The sequence below is a fragment of the Poromitra crassiceps genome (assembly GCF_964638095.1).
Source record: "Poromitra crassiceps genome assembly, chromosome: 11".
Taxonomy (NCBI): domain Eukaryota; kingdom Metazoa; phylum Chordata; class Actinopteri; order Beryciformes; family Melamphaidae; genus Poromitra; species Poromitra crassiceps.
This window is the reverse complement of record NC_139643.1, coordinates 69,685-91,665: the sequence shown is the minus strand read 5'-3', so window position 1 is coordinate 91,665 and position 21,981 is coordinate 69,685. Positions and strand designations below refer to the sequence as shown.

At 42.1% G+C, this 21,981-nt stretch overlaps 1 protein-coding gene across 1 annotated transcript in view; it reads right to left on the bottom strand.

Annotated features, from left to right (window-relative positions):
• LOC310784657 (uncharacterized protein) overlaps positions 1–21,981 on the bottom strand; it is a 73,023-nt gene that overhangs the window by 899 nt on the left and 50,143 nt on the right. The window lies entirely within an intron of this gene.

The window sequence follows — 21,981 nt, the reverse complement described above, 5'->3', positions numbered from 1 at the left end:
CAGCGTTCTGACACGGATGAATCGGAGGAGGAGAAATGGGTGCCACTTGGAGCGATGACGATGGTAAAAAGTAGCCTATTTTTTGTATCGCGTTTGAGATGAAATGATCACACACAACATTTGAGTATAATTGTCACGCATTGTTTATAACTTATGCCGCCGGCATGACTCGCTTCACGTTTCCTCTTGCCAGCTTGCCAGCTTGAGAGCTCTGTCACACTCAAGGGAAGGGGAATCACATGGATACGTCAAACGCGTCAAACCGTGTCACACACCCGTCCCCAGCAACCAAGGCGAAACATGTGTCACATAAACATTTCAAAGTTTACAGCACTAACGTAGCTATTGTGTGATCTTCTGTGCTAACGTTAGTTATGAGAGGTAACGTGACAGCAGTCAGCAGGTAACGTTACAGAACTCGTTATTCCTGTGTGTGTGTGTGTGTGTGTGTGTGTGTGTGTGTGAGAGAGAGAGAGAGAGAGAGAGAGAGAGAGAGAGAGAGAGAGAGAGAGAGAGTGTGTGAGTGTGACCACAGGGTTCGTTCCATTTGTTTATGCTTTTATCAAGCTAAGCTAAAAATCCACATGGCAACTGTAAAATACATTATCTTATTTTTTATTTTTTATTTATTTATTTGGGAAAACACATACTGTATATGTCTGATGTGTCACTGAGGCAAAAAATAAAAGGCTCAAAAGAGAGTTCTGCTTGAAACGGTGTCATTCACTAAAAACCTATTTTTCTCCTATTTCTGTTACAAAGGGTTAGGGTTATAGTGAAAACAAGCTAACTTCCACTGCTTGTAACTAAACAAGGAAACATGGTCGAGTTTCAGTTTTTTACAAGGGGTAAGAAGAGAGTCTCTGCTTTATTGTGAGATATGTTGTGTAATTTTATTCCTAGCACAGAATATTCTGTGGGTCCTGGAAGATCAGGAAATATGCTCAAAATCCTGGCACTGGGAGCACACAGACCGAAATGACCCTGGCAGAGAATGAGTTAAGACTAACAATACGACAAGATGGCGGTAGCAGGCGGGTCGGCGTCCAGCATTGCTTGCGGGGCCTTGATGTTGCTAACTATTCTGACGGTCGTTACTGCGTTAACACGTCTAAGACATGTCAAGACAAAGAAAGTACTAGTCGGAAAAAGAATGGAAAACTTCCCAAACTTCTACTTACCGGACGATAACACGGAGGACAAACACTTCGGCTACGGGCGGGCGGCGATTCTCCAAATCCTACAGCGGGGCAAGGTGCGTCCTTTGTCGCGGGGTGGTGGAGGGGATCTTTGGTCGATCATCGCCATATGCCTCTTACTTTCAGGCGATATTCATCCGTGCCCAGGTCCAGTAAATCACGCTGGTGAGCACGTGTGCTGGTCAGTCAGCCAAGATGCTAACGATGGCAATGCTAGCCGAGCAGCTAGCCAAGTGGCTAACACAGGCCCTGTTAGCCTAGAAGCTAACAGCGACCAACCAAGGACTATCTGTGGGTGCGGGCTGACAGCACTGTGCCGTGCAGCAGAGGAGATCCGAGGAACAGCGCAGCAAACCAGGCGGCTCAGTAGAGCAACAAGGGCTGAACAGATCAACGGCCAAGAGCGGACTCCCTGCGGGTGCGGGCTGACAGCGCCGAGCCGAGCAGCAGAGGAGATCCGGGGAGCAGCGCAGCGAACCAGGATGCCCACCAGAGCAACGACGACCTGATCAGCGGCCAGGAGCGGTCTCCCTGTGGGTGCGGGCTGACGGCAGAGGAGACCCGGGGATCAGCGCAGCGAGCAACGAGGCCAGGGCGGATCAACGGCCAGGAGCGGTTTCCAGGTGGGTCCGTGCCAACAGCGTCAAGCCGAGCAGCAGAGGAGCTGAGCGGCCTACCACAGCGGACCAGGCGCCACAGCAGAGCATCGACTGCCGTACCAAACAACAGGCATCAAAAGTCTCCCTGCGGGCAGGAGCCGACGACTTCAGGTCCAGCAGCAGAGGAGGAGGCAAGGCAGTACACGCAGAGATTATAGACGTTTGTAAATCAAAGGGCTTACACATAATCCATCTCAATGTGAGAAGTCTACTACATAAAATACACCAAATCAGACAGCTTGTAAATAGTAGTAAGGCAAGAATAATTTGGATTACTGAGACATGGCTGGATTCATCAATATCAGACGTCAAAATAGAAATAGAAAATTATACAGTAATCAGGAAAGATCGAAATAGGAGGGGAGGGGGGGTCTGTATTTTTATTAGGGCAGATATTGTTTTCAACTTTAGGACTGATCTCAACGAGGATAATTTGGAAACCATATGGGCTAATATCCTGTTGCCTAAAAGCAAGCCAATCCTAGTAGGAGTATGCTATAGACCTCCAGATCAAAGTGATTTCTATACCAAGCTAGAAGATCTATGCTCCAAACACAAAGAGCTTATAAATGGGGAGGTAATATTATTGGGTGATTTTAACACAGATGTTTCAAGACGTGACCATGCAATGTATAAGGCCTTCCAGAACCTTTGCGCAACCTTTAACTTCAAACAAATAATAAATAAACCCACTCGGATAACAAGCTCTTCCCAGACCACCATTGATCTGGTCCTTGTGTCAGATAAGTCAAAAGTCTCCAACTGTGGGGTAATAGATTGTGGTCTCAGTGACCACTCAATAATCTTTTGTACACGCAGGGTTATGAGGGCAGCCCTTGACTACCACAACACTATAAGGATATGTTATATGAAGAACTACAACAGTGAGGCATTAACTCATTGAGTGCCAGCCACTTTTGGAGAACGGACGCTCCCAGTGCCAGAGTTTCAGAGCGTTTTCAGTGATTTCTCGAGGCCCACAGAATATTGTGTGATATTACTATGTAAACACCGAACACGCACAAAGAACGAGGAGACTCTTCTATAATCAGCAAAAAAAAGTTTATTGATATCATTTTCCGTTCTTTAGTTATCAGCCGGAGAAGACACCGTCCAACACAGGCTGCTGACCAAAAAACTTTTCGACATGACAGCGGATGGCAAACTGTGCAACATAATAAGATGTCTTCTGAGCAACCGGATGTTCTATGTCACACTCAACAATAAAAAAAAGCAGATGGTTCCACCAGAACAACGGGCTGCCGCAGGGCAGTGTCTTGGCACCTCTCCTCTTCAATGTCTATACCAACGACCAGCCCCTACCAGAAGGATGCAGCAGGTTTATCTACGCAGATGACCTAGCCATGACAACGCAGCAGCATACCTTCCCAGAAGTCGAGTCAACCCTGGAACAAGGACTGACAGATATGTCCTCATACTATCTGGAAAACCACCTACGTCCAAACCCTGGGAAGACCCAAATCTGTAGCTTCCACCTCAAAAACAAGGAGGCTAAACGGGAGCTCAACGTAACCTGGGACGGAATAAGGCTTGAAAACCACCAGCACCCACACTGCAAAAACGGAATTTCAAGAAAGTACAAAAATCCTTGTTTCAAGCATATTAGTCTTATTTTAAGTCTAAAAAGAAAAATAATTCTTGTCAAGCATGTTTCGCATTAGAAATTTGTTCTTATTTTAAGAAAATATACCTTGCATTTTCTTAACAAGACATTTAAGCTAATATTGAGCAAAATTTTACCAGTAACAAGCTACAACAGTGGTTTGCATCATATCCCAGCAGAGGAACAAGATTATTTTCCTTATTTTAAGAGTAAGACCACTTGGCACAACTTCTCAATTTAAGAATCTTAAGAAATGATGAAATGACACCAGTTACTTTATCTTATTTTATTCAAGTGTCTGTCAATCAGAAAGAACATGTTTCACATTTAATTAACACCACATTGAGAAAGACCAAGTATAAACTTATCCACCATAGGGCACCACATGAATCAGTCTGAGGCTTTGTGTAGCCCAATCACATCTCCTAGGTAATATTTCATAGGGACATATTCCATATCCTTGTGAGTAAAACGATAATACGGAGTGAAATCAACAAGGTTATCGGCAGACATTAGTTCAGTAGCTTGAGCCATGTGTGGAATCTCTATTTTATACGCCATGTAATCTCTATCATAACAAAGAGTATCGTGGTGCTGTAACTCAAAGCAATAGAATGAAGAATTTATCACATATATATTTCTTACCAGTCCGAATTCAGGTAAGTTACTAGAATTAACAGTACTCACAACTAATGACTTATCCCGTATATATTTGTTGCCATTTAGATTAATCCATTTAACAGATACTGCATGGTCTACCTCGTCATTTCCAAGGAAGGCCATCATTTTTTCTTTCAAGTATGACATATTGCTTATTTCTGATGTTGGACCCAATATACACTCATTTGCAAAGATGGGGTGTTCTGAACTTGCATTCTGACAACATTCATACATCTGATTATTCCTTATTAGAGACTTGCAAACATTTTTAAAATTACCTTTTAAGGCCCACTGTTTGAAAAAGCAATGTTTTGATTCAAATCTCATGCACATGTGACGGACCATTGGTCCCAGTAGTTTAATTTGGGATGCAGCATGAATCAAATAGTGTTGTTTGGGGGTGATGTTATTATCTGGGAAAAGGTTCTTCATATGCTTTAAGTGCTGTTCAATGAGTGTTTTCAATTTGTTAATAGTCTGTAGACCAATAACAGGAGCAAACAAAATTTGAACAATCTCTATGAGTTCAAGAATTATTGTGTAGTACTCATTACCTTTAACTGTATCAATAAGAAATGGCAGTATCTTTAGCAGAACAATCATTTGCCCCGAGGACTGCTTCAACTTATTATCACTGGAAGCTAATGTGCTGTATGCTATAGGGCTTGGTTTATCTCGGACATCAAGTGGAGAATAGGGGAATCCAATTATAGCACTATTGAGAGCATCCAAGTCTAGTTCTCCTAAAAGAACCAAGTCTTTTATGACACACTTTATTTCTAATGGAGCAATGCCTTCAAGAATGACATGCATCATATCTTGGGGTGTTTGTTGGATCAAATTAAAGGCTGGGAATTCTACCAGTTTGCTCCGTCTGTTGATGCCAAATGTAGTTTTTAAGCTGTTTCTGAGATACTCTGTGTTGGCCTTGTCAATGTGATTACACTGCCGGAGATGTCTCTCTATTGTCCTTTTCTCAAAGTTCTCCTCATCAAAATGCATTTGCATGTCCTCAAATGAACATTCACACTGCCGACATTTACTATAAGCAAATCCAACGCCCTCTTTAAATCCACAAAGCTCATGCTGAGCTAAAGTGTCTCCACATATTGAAACTAATGCTCCAAATATTTCACGTTCACCACTCCCAATTTGAATTTTAACCCCATCATATAGCTTTACTAAGTCATCATGCAACCTTCCCAAAATTCCATCAACTCCACATTCAGAGAGTTCACTCCTCTTTGCAATGGCGAGTAGGCGAATCGCAGCTAATTTTGATCTATATTTAGGATTAATGTTTCCCAATGTGTAATAAAACATAGTCAACTTATGCTTGGAAGCATGAGACCCAAGCGGGTTGCAAATGGCTATATCATCTGAGTAAATTATTATCTGTAAAGCAGAGGGCTGAGCAGAAAATAAAGGGTGTGATTTCATGAGTTCTCCATCTACAATATCATATAAATACCCACTTCTGTACTTCTGCGGCTCATCTATCATTGCCAAGACTTTTGGATGAGACAATAACTGTTCCAGACTTTTGATCAGAGGTACATAATGAAAACATTTGGGTTTGGTAGAGAGGACTCTTTTTGCCCCTTTTTTCAGCAAGCAAGCAGTATGCCCAACAGAAACCACCTCTGACTCCACAAAATTAAAATTCTGCTTAATCACACTGTCCTGCCTGTACGTTGTCGAAACAGATGCAAATGGATCCTCAATCCGGTCAAACACAGCCATAGCCTCCTTTTCAAGTTCACTTCCTCGATGTTGCTGGAATACGGTTTGTAGCTGACTCCTCAGTTTAGTCACCAACAGAGCTTGGTACTGCTGCATTCCCGCCAAGACGTCATTCACACCACTCTGAAGAACAGGCCAGAAAGGACAACAAATTACATCACAATAGTCCCTTGTCCAAAAATGATTATTGTGTCCCTTATAGGGCTAGAGACTAGGCCACCCCTTCTATAAGGATTATTACACAGCTTTGTTGAATACTCCATTCATTGGTCACTCAGTCACGGCATTCTACCATCTATTATTTCCATATAACAGACCGCTGCTATGTACTTATTTCTAATAAGACACACTCCTGTCATATCAATCTGCAGAAAGAGGTCTCCCTCTCACGATTCTTAAAGGGACAGCTCACTCTAAAAGCCAAAATACTTATTTTCCTCTTATTTCACTTGTGCTATTTATCCATTAGATGGTTTTGTGTTAGTTGCTTGGTTTTTGGAGATATATGGAGTATTCTGCCTTCTCTCGAATACAACAGAACTGGATGGCACTCAGCTTGTGGTGCCCACAGTGCCAAAAAAAAAAAAAACAACAACAAAAACATTTGAAAAACAACAGCAATGTGTCTTTCCAGAAGGCATGACCCCGTTACTCCGGATAATTCATAGACCTTGTTATGAGCAGTTTAATGTAGGACCTATTTTATTTCAACCGAACTGCACCCGCTGCTAGCTATTCGCTGTTCTAGCTGGTGATAGCTGCAGTTTCAGGCAGGAACTAGCTAGCAGCTAGCCGGTGTAGTTTGGTCGAAACAAAATAGTTCCTACATGAAACTGCTGACAACAAGGTCTGGATTAGCTTGAGTAATGGGATCTGATTTCTGGAAAGAGACAATGCTGTTGAATTTTTCAAAAAAGTATTTGTTTGGTGCTTTAAGCACCACAAGCCGAGTGTCATCCAGTCCCATGGTATTGGAGAGAAGGCAGACCTCTCTATACAGCCGATATCTCCAAAACTCGGCAATTCACACCAAAACCATCTAGATGGAGAAATAGCAGTACAGGTGAGAGGAAAAATAAGTAGACTCCTCTTGTAGTGATCACTTTGGGACAGGTCAAATTGATCACTATAAGCAGAGGATCATTATGCGTTCATTCTTTATTTATCATGCAGATTAACATCTAATTGACATTTGTATACTGTATTACACGAATGCAGTACATAAGTAATGAAACAGAAAGCATTGCTATTTACTGAATGTTATTTACTTTAAAAACCTATACAGTAGGGTAGCGTAGTCTTCCAGCTCTTTCAAACAGAGTGGTCTTGCATAGACAGAGATGCCGCAATAAAACAAAAATAGAATTACTGTACATAAAAAAAATCCATTGTTCTCAGACAAGGATCAAAATTATCACTGTAAGCGGAGTATTGATCTCTGTAAGAAAATTATTCAAACAGCATGTGTATAGGAATGATTCAGGACCAAGCATTTTGATCAATATAAGCGGTTGATCACTACAACCGTGAAGCAGATTCCACTGCATTTTCTGCATTCTTTTTGCGTGATACAGAAACAAAAAATAGATATAAGAATGATGGAATGGGACTGTCACAGCAGCGGCTCAAATGGCCTTCACACAGAACAATACCAGAAAACAAGAAACGCTGAAAACAACACCAGCATCGCTGTCACAGCTGAACTTGCAATAAGACAAACCTGTGAAAGACGGTGTTTTTCTCTTGCAGTCAACACAATCGCAGTAGCTTGTCTGGTCAGATCCTTTAAAAAAATAACAATCAATATCAGAAGTGTGTGTGAGTTAATTAAGTAACTTTTTATATCTCACTGAACACAATATTCTGTTTAAGAGTAAACCAATTGCATGTTATTGTGTGTTGAAGAAACTTGTAAGTATGCTTAGTGCTTACCTTAGATGTGCATGATGCAGAGGGGCCATCTGCAGGCTCACTTGGAAAATCTGGGACATTCAAAGTTGTATCAACAGTCCGGGACAGATCATGGTGCCGTGTAGAGGTAAGGGTGTCACCGCCGAAGCCAGAGTACAATGACACAGTAGTGTCAAAATCACCAAAATGCTCAGGAGCAACAGAATCCGGACAGGGTTGCACTCCGTCATCCTCCATCGTTGCATCGTCTCCAGCAGATTGCACTCTGTTCTCCATTGCATCCTCAGTTGGTTGGTCTCTGTCAGTGGTGCAAAGTGAAAGTACTAAAATACTAATTTCAGGTATTTTACTTGAATGTATCCTTCTCATGCCACTTTCTCCACTCCACTACATCTCAGATGGAAATATTGTATTTTTTACTCCACTACATTTATCTGACAGCTGTAGTTACTTTATTAAATAAGATTGGACAAAACAAGTGTTGTGAAGGTATGGGTCTGGGTAATTTTTTTACAAATCAAACAATCAATAGATTACTGGACAAAATAATAAGAAGATGAATCCATAGTGATATTAATCAGTTGCAGTCCTATCAAAAATAGTTCAAAATGAGGCCCACTTCAACCAACTACAACTGTAAAATCCTGATTTCCCATTCCTACATATTAATACAGTACAGGTACAGCTAAAGTCCCCTAAAATTTCATCATGTCAGTTTTGGGCATTAGTAACGTTTACTTACCTCTGCTCTCTGTTCTGTGTCGTTTCATCAGCTGGCCTGTATGCCCACCGGCTGTGAGCATTTAAACTGTCCGCCGTTCTAGGTTCCCTTCTTGGGGTCGCCAGTGTTGTCGTCCGTGATCTGTATCTACCAGTACCACTGTCAAGGTGTTCTGAGTGGGTTCTTCGAATATGATACCAAAGTGAGTTATAGACTCTATACTCTCTCACGCAATCATCTATTCCACAAACAATGCGGAAATCCGGGCTACGACTGTGAGCAGTATGTATGTGACTCAATAAAGAGTTGAGGGTCAGAGCCACAAACACACCACAGATGACACAGCGCCAAATCATTTTCTTTGTTTGTCGTTTCTTGTCCCTAAATTTAAGTTGTTAACGCACCCACCAGACAACAGCATCAGCACATATGTTTATCATTGAATCGTCTGATTTTGACTCAAAAGACCTGGCACAAGAGGTGGTATCAAGGGGTAGTCATCATAATTATGTGCCGTCACCGCAGCAACCACCAGCCATTGTATAAATGTTCAGATGCATGTGAATTTATATATATCGTTTTAACTGTGTAATTCTACAATATTATTTAGAGGAAACAATTATTGGTACATTAAAAATATATTTATTACAGCCGCCACCCCCCTCCGGAGGAGATGGTGTAATCCAATGACGTCAGGTGACGCCATTTTATTTCTTCCCCGCCAAACGCAAACTCACAGCCCGCCCGAACTATGCGCCGGAACACAGCCAGGGATTAGCTGCCGCAGTGCTCCAGTTAGACTATGGTTAGTTAAATAAGATAAAATGTATAGCTAGTTAGTTGACACTTTCGCGTTATGGAACTTGACGAGATTGCTACTAGCACGCTCACAGGTATGGTATATGTATTCGTATTGACGTGTGAAACGTATGTTGTTTGATTTAGCGAGCTTGGCACGCTGCTGGTTAGCTATCAGCTTAGATGCAATGCAGCTGCATTGGAAGTTACTAACGTAGTCTGTAGCTAGCTAATTAGCAAGCTAACTTGCAGACCCGCGTTAGCCTGTTAGTATTTCAAGCCAGGCTGTCTCTTCTACATTATATGTATTCGTATTGACGTGTGAAACGTATGTTGTTTGATTTAGCGAGCTTGGCACGCTGCTGGTTAGCTATCAGCTTAGATGCAACGCAGCTGCATTGGAAGTTACTAACGTAGTCTGTAGCTAGCTAATTAGCAAGTTAACTTGCAGACCCGCGTTAGCCTGTTAGTATTTCAAGCCAGGCTGTCTCTTCTACATTATATGTATTCGTATTGACGTGTGAAACGTATGTTGTGTTTGATTTAGCGAGCTTGGCACGCTGCTGGTTAGCTATCAGCTTAGATGCAACGCAGCTGGCATTGGAAGTTACTAACGTTAGTCTGTAGCTAGCTAATTAGCAAGCTAACTTGCAGACCCGCGTTAGCCTGTTGTTAGTATTTCAAGCCAGGCTGTCTCTTCTACATTACTCGAATGCACCATATTTTATCAGAAGCATTTGAAAATTGCAGGAGGAGCCAACGTGTCTGTTTTAAGAGGCTAGCCTGTAGCTAATGTAAGTCAGAGCCTGCCAGCCTGGTGACAACAGGTGTTGTACAGAGTTTTGCACCCCTGCCAACAAATCCATCCCCACCTCACGGGAGCTCAATTTAATGATTTATACAGAAACATAACTGTTTAAAAATGATAACATTGTCTGGGTACACCTGACCTCCAGGGCAGTGGGTCTGTCCTGGCTTATGGAGACCGACTTTGATGCCTAAAATCCGGGTCTAGGTGACTACCATGCTTAGGGCTTTCTTCTGGCTGATGGAGGACGACTTTAATGCTTAAAAACCTGCTACAGGGGGCCGGTGGGGTCTACTGCTTTATGGAGGGTGGTGCATGTCTCAGCTGTTTGTACCTGCACCCCTGTTTTTATGTTAGAACAGCTCTAAAATATACTTGGGAGTGGGGATGCAATTCTAGGCGGGATGCAGAACTCTGCATAAGACCTGAGGTGCAGCGCAAGTGTTACAAATGTATGGGACTAAAATATTTTCCCAAGATTGGCAGGTCTGCTGTAGCAAGAGTGAGCAAAATGTCAGAACACTATGGTAATTGTACAGGAAATGTAAAAAAAATACACGAATTCAGTGATGAGCTCAGGGTCTTGCCCCTACCTGTATTTTCTGTTCCAGCTGCTAATATTGATGGTGAGTTGCTTCACTCCCTCTCCCGGGAAGAAGTAAACAAACTTTTTCCGGGGCCTGACAACTTTTTGAGGCGCCGGGCTGTATGGCAGCTGGTGACCGGAGGCAAAAGGGTAAGTTCTTTGAGTATTACACTATGACATTATGCTTTTTTTTATTAATTATCTAAAAGATACTGCATGTTCATTTAACTAACAAGTAAATGCACACACTACAATATAAAGTTATCCCATGAAATATCTAAGTGTAAATGTATTTTAGGCAGAGACTGCTGCACCTCTACACCTACAACCATCAACCAGTGGAGAAAGTGGCCTTTCAGAAGAGGACCCCAACATTTCTAAGTTTGTGACCATGTCCGGCCCATCATACATTGTCTACACTGATGGTGATCTCGAACGTGCGAGAAGCGCCTACTTTGAGCAGAAGCGGCTGGGGAGCGAGTACAGCAAGTTATCTAAGGAGCTCTTCTGCCGACTAATAAGACACACCATGACAAACATGGTTTCAATTGCAAGAGTGGCCGATGACTCCAGGTACCCCAGTAGATTTGAGGTCCATGCAATGGCCAGGAGATTAGTGGCCTACTATCCAATGTTGAGTGGTGCTGACTGTTCGTGGGTAAGTAGCTTTTGTAACAATTACTTGTATTTGATCGCCTTTTTCACAGCAACCATTTTGTGTCTAAAAGGCAGGGTAAACACAAGTGCAACCAAAACATTAATGAGGGCCCCAGCACTGGAACACCAAAATGGATTGGAAGTTGGAAACCCTCATTACTGTTTGGGTAGCACCTATGTTTACCCTGCCTTTTAGACACAAAATGGCTGCTGTGAAAAAGGTAAATGGTGAAAACCTGCATCTCTTTGTGTCAATATATCCGATATCGTATTGTGGCAGACTTTGTGATATTGGAAAATATTGTATCGTTGTCCAAAGCATCTAGATAATGTGTTGTGATGAAACTTTAGACGCCTATCGTTGATGTGGCGAAAGTGGTGTTTATGTGGTGAAAAAAGGTCTTAGGATGTGTGTGAACGCTTTGGAAATCATGTCGAGAGCGCTTCCATTGTCCACAAAACGGCGCACGGAGCGTTTTGTGTGCTTTGTTTTGTTTTCCCCTGCGGTTGCAATTTAATCATACTTCTGGGCAGCAACAACAACAAATGTTTCAGCCCATAGGCCTTCCTCAGCGCTAACTTGACGCGTATGATATATTGCCACACAAAATACAGCGATACTATGCTGTATTGATTCCCCCTACCATTTGTACCCGGCAGGAGCATGTAGCTAAAAAGCTCATGAAGAGACTAGCGAATGTGAAAAGTCCAAGGAAGGCTACGAAGAGACCACGACAGACTGAGGATGCTGCAACAACAAGCGACTATGATGGCGATTCCAGTTCATCTACAATTATTCTTGAGAGGTTATCACCTCCTATACAGCACCCCGGTGCAATGCCGGCATCTGCTGCCAGCACCCCAGTGCGACGCCGGGATAGCAATGATAACATATGTATGTAATATGCATGTATGCAGTCTTTTAGTGCTTTGGTGATTTGGAAACCCAGGATTTTCCAACCCCCCATCTATACATCTATCTCTTTATGTCTCCTGCAGCCAGCACCTCAGTCCAACACAGGTCCCCTACAGCCAGCACCGCAGTGCAATGCTGGGATAGCAGTGATAACACATGTACGTATTATTGAATTTTGTGTGGATATATATATATATATACATGCATATATAAAAGATAAAAAAATTTATGTCACCTACAGCTAGCACCTCAGTGCGACCCCAGCCCCCTGCAGCAAGCACTCCAGTGCGGCGCCGGGATAGCAGTGATATAAGATGTATGTATGCATTCTTTGGTACTTTCAGGGTATCCGCGGGGTCTTAAATTATTAAAAGCTGAGAAATCAATTTAGGGAACATTTAAGACCCTTAAAGTATTAAAAAAGTTTTAATTGCCATGTGAAAGGTATTGCATTTTGTAACATATGTGCTGATGGTGTTAATTGAGCATATGATATCGTCCCATATCGATCGCAGACCCCTGAATTGACGCGATATTGTGTCGTGGCAGACTTTGTGATATCGGAAAGTATTGTCGTCCAAATAATCTAATGTATTGTTATGAAACTTGTGATTTACACGCCTATCGTTGATGTGATGAAAATGGCGTTGAGGTCTTGAAAAAGTCTTAAAAAAGGTCTTAAAGGGTATTTGATTTAACTTCAACATCACTGCATATACCCTGTACTTTGGTGAATTTAACAGTTTGGAAACCTAGGATTTTTCAACTCCCCCATATATATATCTATCTTTTTATGTCACCTGCAGCCAGCACCTCAGTCCAACAACGGTCCCCTACAGCTGGCACCGGAGTGCAACGCCGGGATAGCGGTGATAAAACATGTATGTATTAATGCATTTAATAGTATGCATCTGTGATTCTTTAAAAGAGAAAACTTTCAACAGTTTGGAAACCTAGGATTTTCAAATCCCCACCTGTATGTATGTATGTATGTATGTATGTATGTATGTGTGTGTATATATGTATATTATAATTATCTTTTCTTATTTCTGTCACCTGCAGCCAGCACCTCAGTCCAACACTGGTCCCCTACAGCTGGCACCGGAGTGCAACGCCGGGATAGCGGTGATAAAACATGTATGTATTATTGCATTTAATAGTATGCATCTGTGATTCTTTAAAAGAGAAAACTTTCAACAGTTTGGAAACCTAGGATTTTCCAACCCCCAAATATATATATATATATATATATATATAAATCCGCTTATTTTCTGTCACCTGCAGCCAGTACCTCAGTGCAACTCCAGCCCCTTGCAGCAAGAACTAGCACCCCAGTTCAACGCCGGGATAGCAGTGATAAAAGATGTATGTATTGTTGCATTTAATACACTGTATGCATCGGAATTCGAGAGCTGCGAGCTGCTGTTCTCCATTCATTATTGCAATATTATAACCACACGCATGGATGAATGAATCCTGTTACTTTTCAGAGTTCCTCCTGAGTAATGGTTTGGAAACCTAAGATTACCCCCTCAATCTTTTTCTTTTTTTGTCAACTGCAGCCGGCACCCCACTGCAACGCCAGTCACCCGAAGCCAGCACCCCAGTGCAATGCCGGGATAGCACTGATGAAAGATGTATGTATTTTTTTATACTCTGTATGCAATATTGCAACTATGTTATCCCACAACCAACGTACCTTGGTTTTTGGGTTTTAGTTTGTGTGCCCTGGGATTTTGTGAGAACCTAGGGGTTAAATTGAGCTGCCTTACTAGAAGCGGACTCAAGACAGCTATAGATTTATTATGAAACATAAAATGATGTCACTATTCTAACTGATAAAACCACGAAATTACATGCAAAAGGGTCAAACACTTTACAATCTATGATCCCCCCCTTCACCCACCACCGCGCTGTACAGATTAATTTACTATTATGGCAGTATTAAACAAGTTACACCCTCCCCCCTTTATTTTTTATGCATTCAGCTGCTTCAATTGACTCCGTGGACAGCGAGCAAACCCAGGCAAGACACTACAAGACTCTCCAAGACTTGTACAAGTCCAAGAAGCCGAACAAAGCTGCGGTCGCTCAGTTGCTGGACCTGGAGTTCGAGTCAAGAAGACGCTTTATTGACTCTGATGTTTTGAGGGAGCAAGACAGACCAAAGAAGATTCTAGAGGCTTACCCCTGCTTCAAAGATGTAGATCATGTAAGTAATTTCATTAGAAATAGAACAGAAACCCTTTACTATCATTGTATACAAAGGAACTTGATGTTTGCTCCTTGTAAACCAGGGGCCGGTTGCACATAGCACCTTAAGTTAAGATTTTCCTCCAGTCCGAGTTAAGGTGTCCATAAAATAAAATTGGTTGCTCAAAACAACCTTAAATCTTCTCCTTAAGGTTAAACATTTTAAGAAAAACGTAAGCACAATATTTAGGGTGTTTTGTGCAGCCGATTCCACGTTATGGACACCTTAACTCGGACTCTTAAGGCATATCTTAACTTTAGGTGCTTTGTGCAACCGGCCCCAGCTCTTCCCAGTTGACTTTTTTATTTATATTTTATTTTTTCTATTTATTTGGGGAGGGGGGGTGAATTTTCTCCCCAATTGTACTTGACCAATCACCTGCTATTTTTTGTTTTGTTTTTGTATTGATCTAATTGAATGTATTTTTCAGGTCCTGGATGAACTGAGGAGAATTATAGATCCAACCAATCCCCGGTACATCGCGGAGGTGATGGAGAGATGGGACACCTTCTTCACGAATGTCCAGTTTTATGGCATCCAGAAGAAGGTCATGAAGCGTCCAAAGACGTTGAACGGAGGTGAGGTCACAATACCTTCTTTGTCCCATGGTTATATTTGGAGGTCTCATGATGAGTGGCTATTTATAGCAGTGGTTCCAAACCTTTTTTGTCCTATGTACCCCTTGAGCTGTTTTGCCATGCCAATAGTACCACCTCACTCATGCGTCTTCATGATTCCAAAATAATTTGTTCTATTAAACCTTTAGTATCCAACACAACTGTGTATTAAATGAAACTCATTTGAATGACTCTTCTTTAATACAAAGACATTTAGCCTCTGCATTTATTAGTAAAAAAAAATGAATGTGTGTGTGTAGGCACTCGTAATTCACTTCAGCATCCCAAGTGTGGACGGGGGTGAACATTTAATAGTCCACACTGTATAGACTAGTCAGTTTGATAATGTTTGGGTCACTAAGGACCTGAGAATGAAATCATTCTTAGTGATTCATTTTCATGTATTGACTGCCATATGTTGCCTTTTCTGTCAAAACCAGTGGAGCATTCCATATCCGTGTTCGGAGCCCTGCCACAGCTCTTTCCATCCTCCATCACACCCCCGAAGAAACTGGGCGGCAGCAGCGAGGCCCTGTTCCATGTCCTTACGGTGAGCGCAGTATATTGGATATTGTATTGTAGTTGGTTGTTTCATTTGGTCAGCAAAGAATGTATACAACATATTTTCCTCAGATTTGATGTGGAATGATCATCATTTGATCATTCAGTGTTTTCACTGTGATAGTTTTCTAATCTTTTACATTGACTTTTGTCATCTAGCCTTCAGAAGACCCGAACAGTTTCCTGCAACAACGACCTCTGTCGACTCCAGTTGTCCTCATCAGCCAGGAAAACTGCATGCTCGCCATTGGGAACATTCCAGTGGTGACCTTTGACAGAGATCAGTTGAAAGTGGGACTTCTCTACCTGATGGCTTTTTATTATGTCATGCACCTCACCTACCCCAAGTGTGCCTCAACAGTGCTGTCAGTCCTGCAAACTGAGATCCTCCACGATGCCATCCATGATGGAGATGCAACCCATTCCTACAAAAAGGCCTTGGCTGAATGGAAGGCCTTCATGAGTGAGTAGTTGTGTGTGTGTGTGTGTGTGTGTGTGTGTGTGTGTGTGTGTGTGTGTGTGTGTGTGTGTGTGTGTGTGTGTGTGTGTGTGTGTGTGTGTGAAATGGAAGGGCTTTCATGAGTGAGTGTCAAGTTGACTGTTTTATTACACATTGGGAAACATTAATCCTAAATATAGATAAAAATTAGCTGCGATGTTTTCATTATTTACCTCTGATCAAAAGTCTGGAACAATTATTGTCTCATCCAAAAGTCTTGGCAATGATAGATGAGCCGCAGAAGTACAGAAGTGGGTATTTATATGATATTGTAGATGGAGAACTCATGAAATCACACCCTTTATTTTCTGCTCAGCCCTCTGCTTTACAGATAATAATTTACTCAGATGATATAGCCATTTGCAACCCGCTTGGGTCTCATGCTTCCAAGCATAAGTTGACTATGTTTTATTACACATTGGGAAACATTAATCCTAAATATAGATCAAAATTAGCTGCGATTCGCCTACTCGCCATTGCAAAGAGGAGTGAACTCTCTGAATGTGGAGTTGATGGAATTTTGGGAAGGTTGCATGATGACTTAGTAAAGCTATATGATGGGGTTAAAATTCAAATTGGGAGTGGTGAACGTGAAATATTTGGAGCATTAGTTTCAATATGTGGAGACACTTTAGCTCAGCATGAGCTTTGTGGATTTAAAGAGGGCGTTGGATTTGCTTATAGTAAATGTCGGCAGTGTGAATGTTCATTTGAGGACATGCAAATGCATTTTGATGAGGAGAACTTTGAGAAAAGGACAATAGAGAGACATCTCCGGCAGTGTAATGACATTGACAAGGCCAACACAGAGTATCTCAGAAACAGCTTACAAACTACATTTGGCATCAACAGACGGAGCAAACTGGTAGAATTCCCAGCCTTTAATTTGATGCAACAAACACCCCAAGATATGATGCATGTCATTCTTGAAGGCATTGCTCCATTAGAAATAAAGTGTGTCATAAAAGACTTGGTTCTTTTAGGAGAACTAGACTTGGATGCTTTCAATAGTGCTATAATTGGATTCCCCTATTCTCCACTTGATGTCAGAGATAAACCAAGCCCTATAGCATACAGCACATTAGCTTCCAGTGATAATAAGTTGAAGCAGTCCTCGGGGCAAATGATTGTTCTGCTAAAGATACTGCCATTTCTTATTGATACAGTTAAAGGTAATGAGTACTACACAATAATTCTTGAACTCATAGAGATTGTTCAAATTTTGTTTGCTCCTGTTATTGGTCTACAGACTATTAGCAAATTGAAAACACGCCTTCCTTGGAAATGATGAGGTAGACCATGCAGTATCTGTTAAATGGATTAATCTAAATGGCAACAAATATATACGGGATAAGTCATTAGTTGTGAGTACTGTTAATTCTAGTAACTTACCTGAATTCGGACTGGTAAGAAATATATATGAGATAAATTCTTCATTCTATTGCTTTGAGTTACAGCACCACGATACTCTTTGTTATGATAGAGATTACATGGCGTATAAAATAGAGATTCCACACATGGCTCAAGCTACTGAACTAATGTCTGCCGATAACCTTGTTGATTTCACTCCGTATTATCGTTTTACTCACAAGGATATGGAATATGTCCCTATGAAATATTACCTAGGAGATGTGATTGGGCTACACAAAGCCTCAGACTGATTCATGTGGTGCCCTATGGTGGATAAGTTTATACTTGGTCTTTCTCAATGTGGAGTTTGCATGGGGACCACAAGGGGGTTGTTGAGGTGGTTCCAGGGGGTCCCCAGCAAATTGATTATAGAAAAATTTAAAATTACTCTACCTACATTCTAACTACAGTATAAGAGCAGACCTCCAAGGCAAATCCCGACTCTATGTCCCTCCTATTCCTAGCTACGGCCCTTTCCTGACCACGCCCCCTCCCACCAGCCGAAGAGTTGAGAATGCTAAAACAGTTCATTAAACCGCCTTAAAGCAGTGCTAACCTTTTCACATCAAGGACCCATAAACTGACACAAATTAGACCACAGGTCCCGATTTGATACGATTTTGTCCCAGTATGCCCCATCTGATTTTTGTTTTTGCTTTAACATGTTTTATTGCCAAAATAGTCATACATTCTGTCAACCATTGTGCTACTTATGGAGGGAATTATAGTGAAGATAAATTGTTGCCCTTTTTGCTGGGGACCCCCTGGAATCCCCTCAAGGTTGTGTGTGTGTGAGAGAGATAAGGGGGGAATCCAATTAATGTAGTATTGAGAGCATCCTAGTCTAGTTAATGTCACTATACACTGCCGGAGATGTATCTCTATTGTCCTTTTCTCAAAGTTAACCATCAAAATGCACATTAGCACTCAACTCTGTGTGTGTGGAAAGCCTTTCATGAGTGAGTTGTGTGTGTGTGAGAGATTGTGGCGGTCAGACGAATGAATGGAAGGCCTTCTGGAGTGTGAGGGTCAGGTATGTCTCTCATCCAAAACACTTTTGTATATAGTTACAGCTGTTACTATTGCCACTCAGGGATTCCTGTTCAGGGTCTTTTGTTGAAAAGGGACATGGATCATTCGAAGTGCACTTTATATATTTTTTTGTCCAAGAAGAGAAATTTGAAATTATTTTTGAAATTTTGCTTTATTGGTCTCATCACTGTAGACATGTCTTTTGTTGTCTTAGCACCTACATTACAAGTGTTGTAACAGTCCTGTGCTGTAGTTTTTATTTTTCTACTGTTTCACTAAAGAATGCAATAATGCCGCCTAGGTTTTACATTTTTAGAAAGATTATTTTGTTAAAAATATGTAAGTTTTTTTTATTTAAAGATTATTTATTTGTTTCAAATTGTTTGTTTTAAAATTGCTATTGAATGTATCCGGTTAAGATGGACCTTGAGTGTCACTGCTGTGTTGTGTAAAACCAGATTTCCTTGCTTCTTTGTTTATAAGGAGTTTATGTTCCATAAACATCATGGTCCCCAGATAAAGCCACACCAGCCATGTGAGGAAAAAGTACCTTAACGAGCCATTTACTTCTGTGATTGTAAGTCACAAAGCAACATTTCATTTGCCCCCTTACAGTGCTGCTTTGCCAACTGAATGTGGAAGCCTGGTTGAGTTCCCCCCCACCCACACAATTCATAACTTTGTTTAAAAGACCCATGAGGAATGTCTTATATTGGAAAAATTGTGTGGGCCTGTTTAAGCTGCTAAATTAAAAAAGAAATAAATGCTGAAAATAAGAATGCTTCTGGTGCCTTGATTTAAGACAGTCACTTATTTTCATTATGCTCTTTGAAGAAATTGTTTCTTATTTTAAGGATTTGGGGGCAATTATTATTCTTAGATTTAGGATAGAAATTCTCAAAATCTGCTTAATCAAGAGACCAAAATACCAATTTAAGGAAATCTTTCTTAAATAACAGTCTTTATTGCTTGTATTAAGCAAAAACTTGCTTAGATTTAAGCAATTTTTGTCTAGTTTTAAGGCCCAGTATAGTCTTTCAGTGGCTAGAATTTTTTGCTAATTTTTAAGAATTCTAGTCAAGCAAAATTTGCTCACCCCATTGGCAGAATTTTTTGCTTGATATAAGAAAATTTGACTAGATTTAGGAATATTTTGCTCATTTTAAGTAGGGCTGTTTTTGCAGTGCAGTCTACCTGGGAGTAACCTTAGACCGTACCCTCAGCTACAAGGAACACATCCAGAAGACGAGAGCTAAGGTGTCCACCAGGAACAGCCTTCTGCGTCAACTTACCAACTCAAAGTGGGGAGCTCACCCAAGTATGCTGCGCACAACGGCATTAGCCCTGTGCTTTTCCACCGCCGAATATGATGCCTGCCCAGCATGGTATAAATCAAGCCATGCACGCAAAATAGACCCTATCCTCAACGAGACCTGCAGGATAGTGACTGGGTGCATTAAAACAACCCCCGTACCCGGCCTTTACGCCCTCTCTGGCATCGCCCCCCCTGACATCCGCAGAGCAGTCACCGCCAAAGCCGAGCGCAAAAAGCAGGCCCATGACAACCGGCACTCACTCCACCAACACTCTGCCCCCCAGAAACGGCTCAGGTCCAGAAGCAGCTTCCTGGATGCCACTGCAGAACTGGAGACCACACCATCTGCTGCCAGGACTACAGAGTGGCATAACCAGTGGAACAGCCTGGGCAGCCAGACAACCCAATGGACAGAGAGAGGCATCACCCCAGACGAATGCCTAGCGACTGGCCATGACCAACCTTGGGCCGTCTGGAAAACACTGAACCGTCTGCGGGTCGGCGAAGGACGCTGCAAGGCAGCCATGAAAAAATGGACACTAACATGTTCTGATGCATGTGTGTGCGGCGAACCACAAACAATGGAACACATCATGAGATGTAGCTATGCTCCAAAATGCACTGGAGATGATCTGGCCGAGCCAAATGCCGCTGCACTCGCCTGCGCCAACCACTGGAAAGACGTGATATAGAGGACGGCCGGACACGAGGAAGAAGAAGCCGGAGAAGATAGGTGCATTTCAGCAAAAACACACGTTTCAATTTAGAAGCTGAGATATTCAGCCTTTTATGAAATGAAGCATTTCAAGCACATCACTGACTCTGAACCTAATATTTTCTGATGTAATGACACCTTAAAAATAATTTCCTTCAATAAAACAGTGAAAACAAAGGAATTTTGTTTGGCCAAATAATATTTTTTAGCTGCAACCAGCAGCGCTGGCCCCTGCGTGCGCAGACCCTACACCTTCTTGCTGGTTTTGATTTACTGCTGGTGGGCATCAGATATTCTAGCTTGTTTGCCTGTCTCTGTCCATCGAGCCTGCTGTCTGGGTCTGTGTTTACTGTCAATGGTTGTATGCTGCCCTGCATGCCCCACCCCACTCCTCCTCCTCCGTGGGAGTGTCTCCGGTGGCTCTGCTGCGTTTGCTCTGCGTTTGCTCTGCACTGAAAAGTGTGCTGCACCCCGCTTTTTCACAGCGTGTCGCCAGCTCCCAGCTGAGAATAATGTAACTTTTCAGAAAGACGCTGGTGTCGGCAACTAAATCATATGGAGGGGCTATCGCAGCGGAGACGGAGGGGCTCAATTGTGGCAGCAGATTGACTGCTGTTCACAGGCACAGCTAACGTTATGCTTCATGCATATCGATGCATACCGATGCCGTTTCCATTTCCATAACGACTTCTTCTCTGTTTTTTACTCAACTTTCTCTAATCTGGAGAGCACTGTCGCCACCTAATGGGTCGGTAAAATAGGTTATACACATTCAACATGCCCCAAAATTTTACAGGAAATGGATCTGGATTTGATCCACGTCCCACCGTCAAAACGCAATTGACGACTTTAGTCGTCATTGGCACTCTACGTTACTATCCGAATTGACGACTATAGTCGTCATTGGCACTCAATGAGTTAACAAAGACCCCTCATGTTTAGAAAGGCAAAACCTGAAAATATCCTGTTCTCTGTAGCCTGACATGATCCAGAGTCCATGTTTAAAAGGCACTTCAGATTATCAACCCAGCTACACAGAGAGGAACGTCTGCTGTCCTGAATCTGACTACTTGCGCCAATCCTCACCTGCTAGCCTGCCTGGACTTCAGCCTGCCTGCTCTCTGCCATCCTGGACTTCAGCCTGCTTGCTCTCTGCCAGCCCGGACTTCAGCCTGCCTGCTCGTTTACCTACCTGGACTCTAGCCTGCCATCATTCAACCTGGGTATCTCGTCCAGCCGGACCAAGCGAATAACATTTAAATAAACGAACATTATTACAACTTGATATTCTGTCTC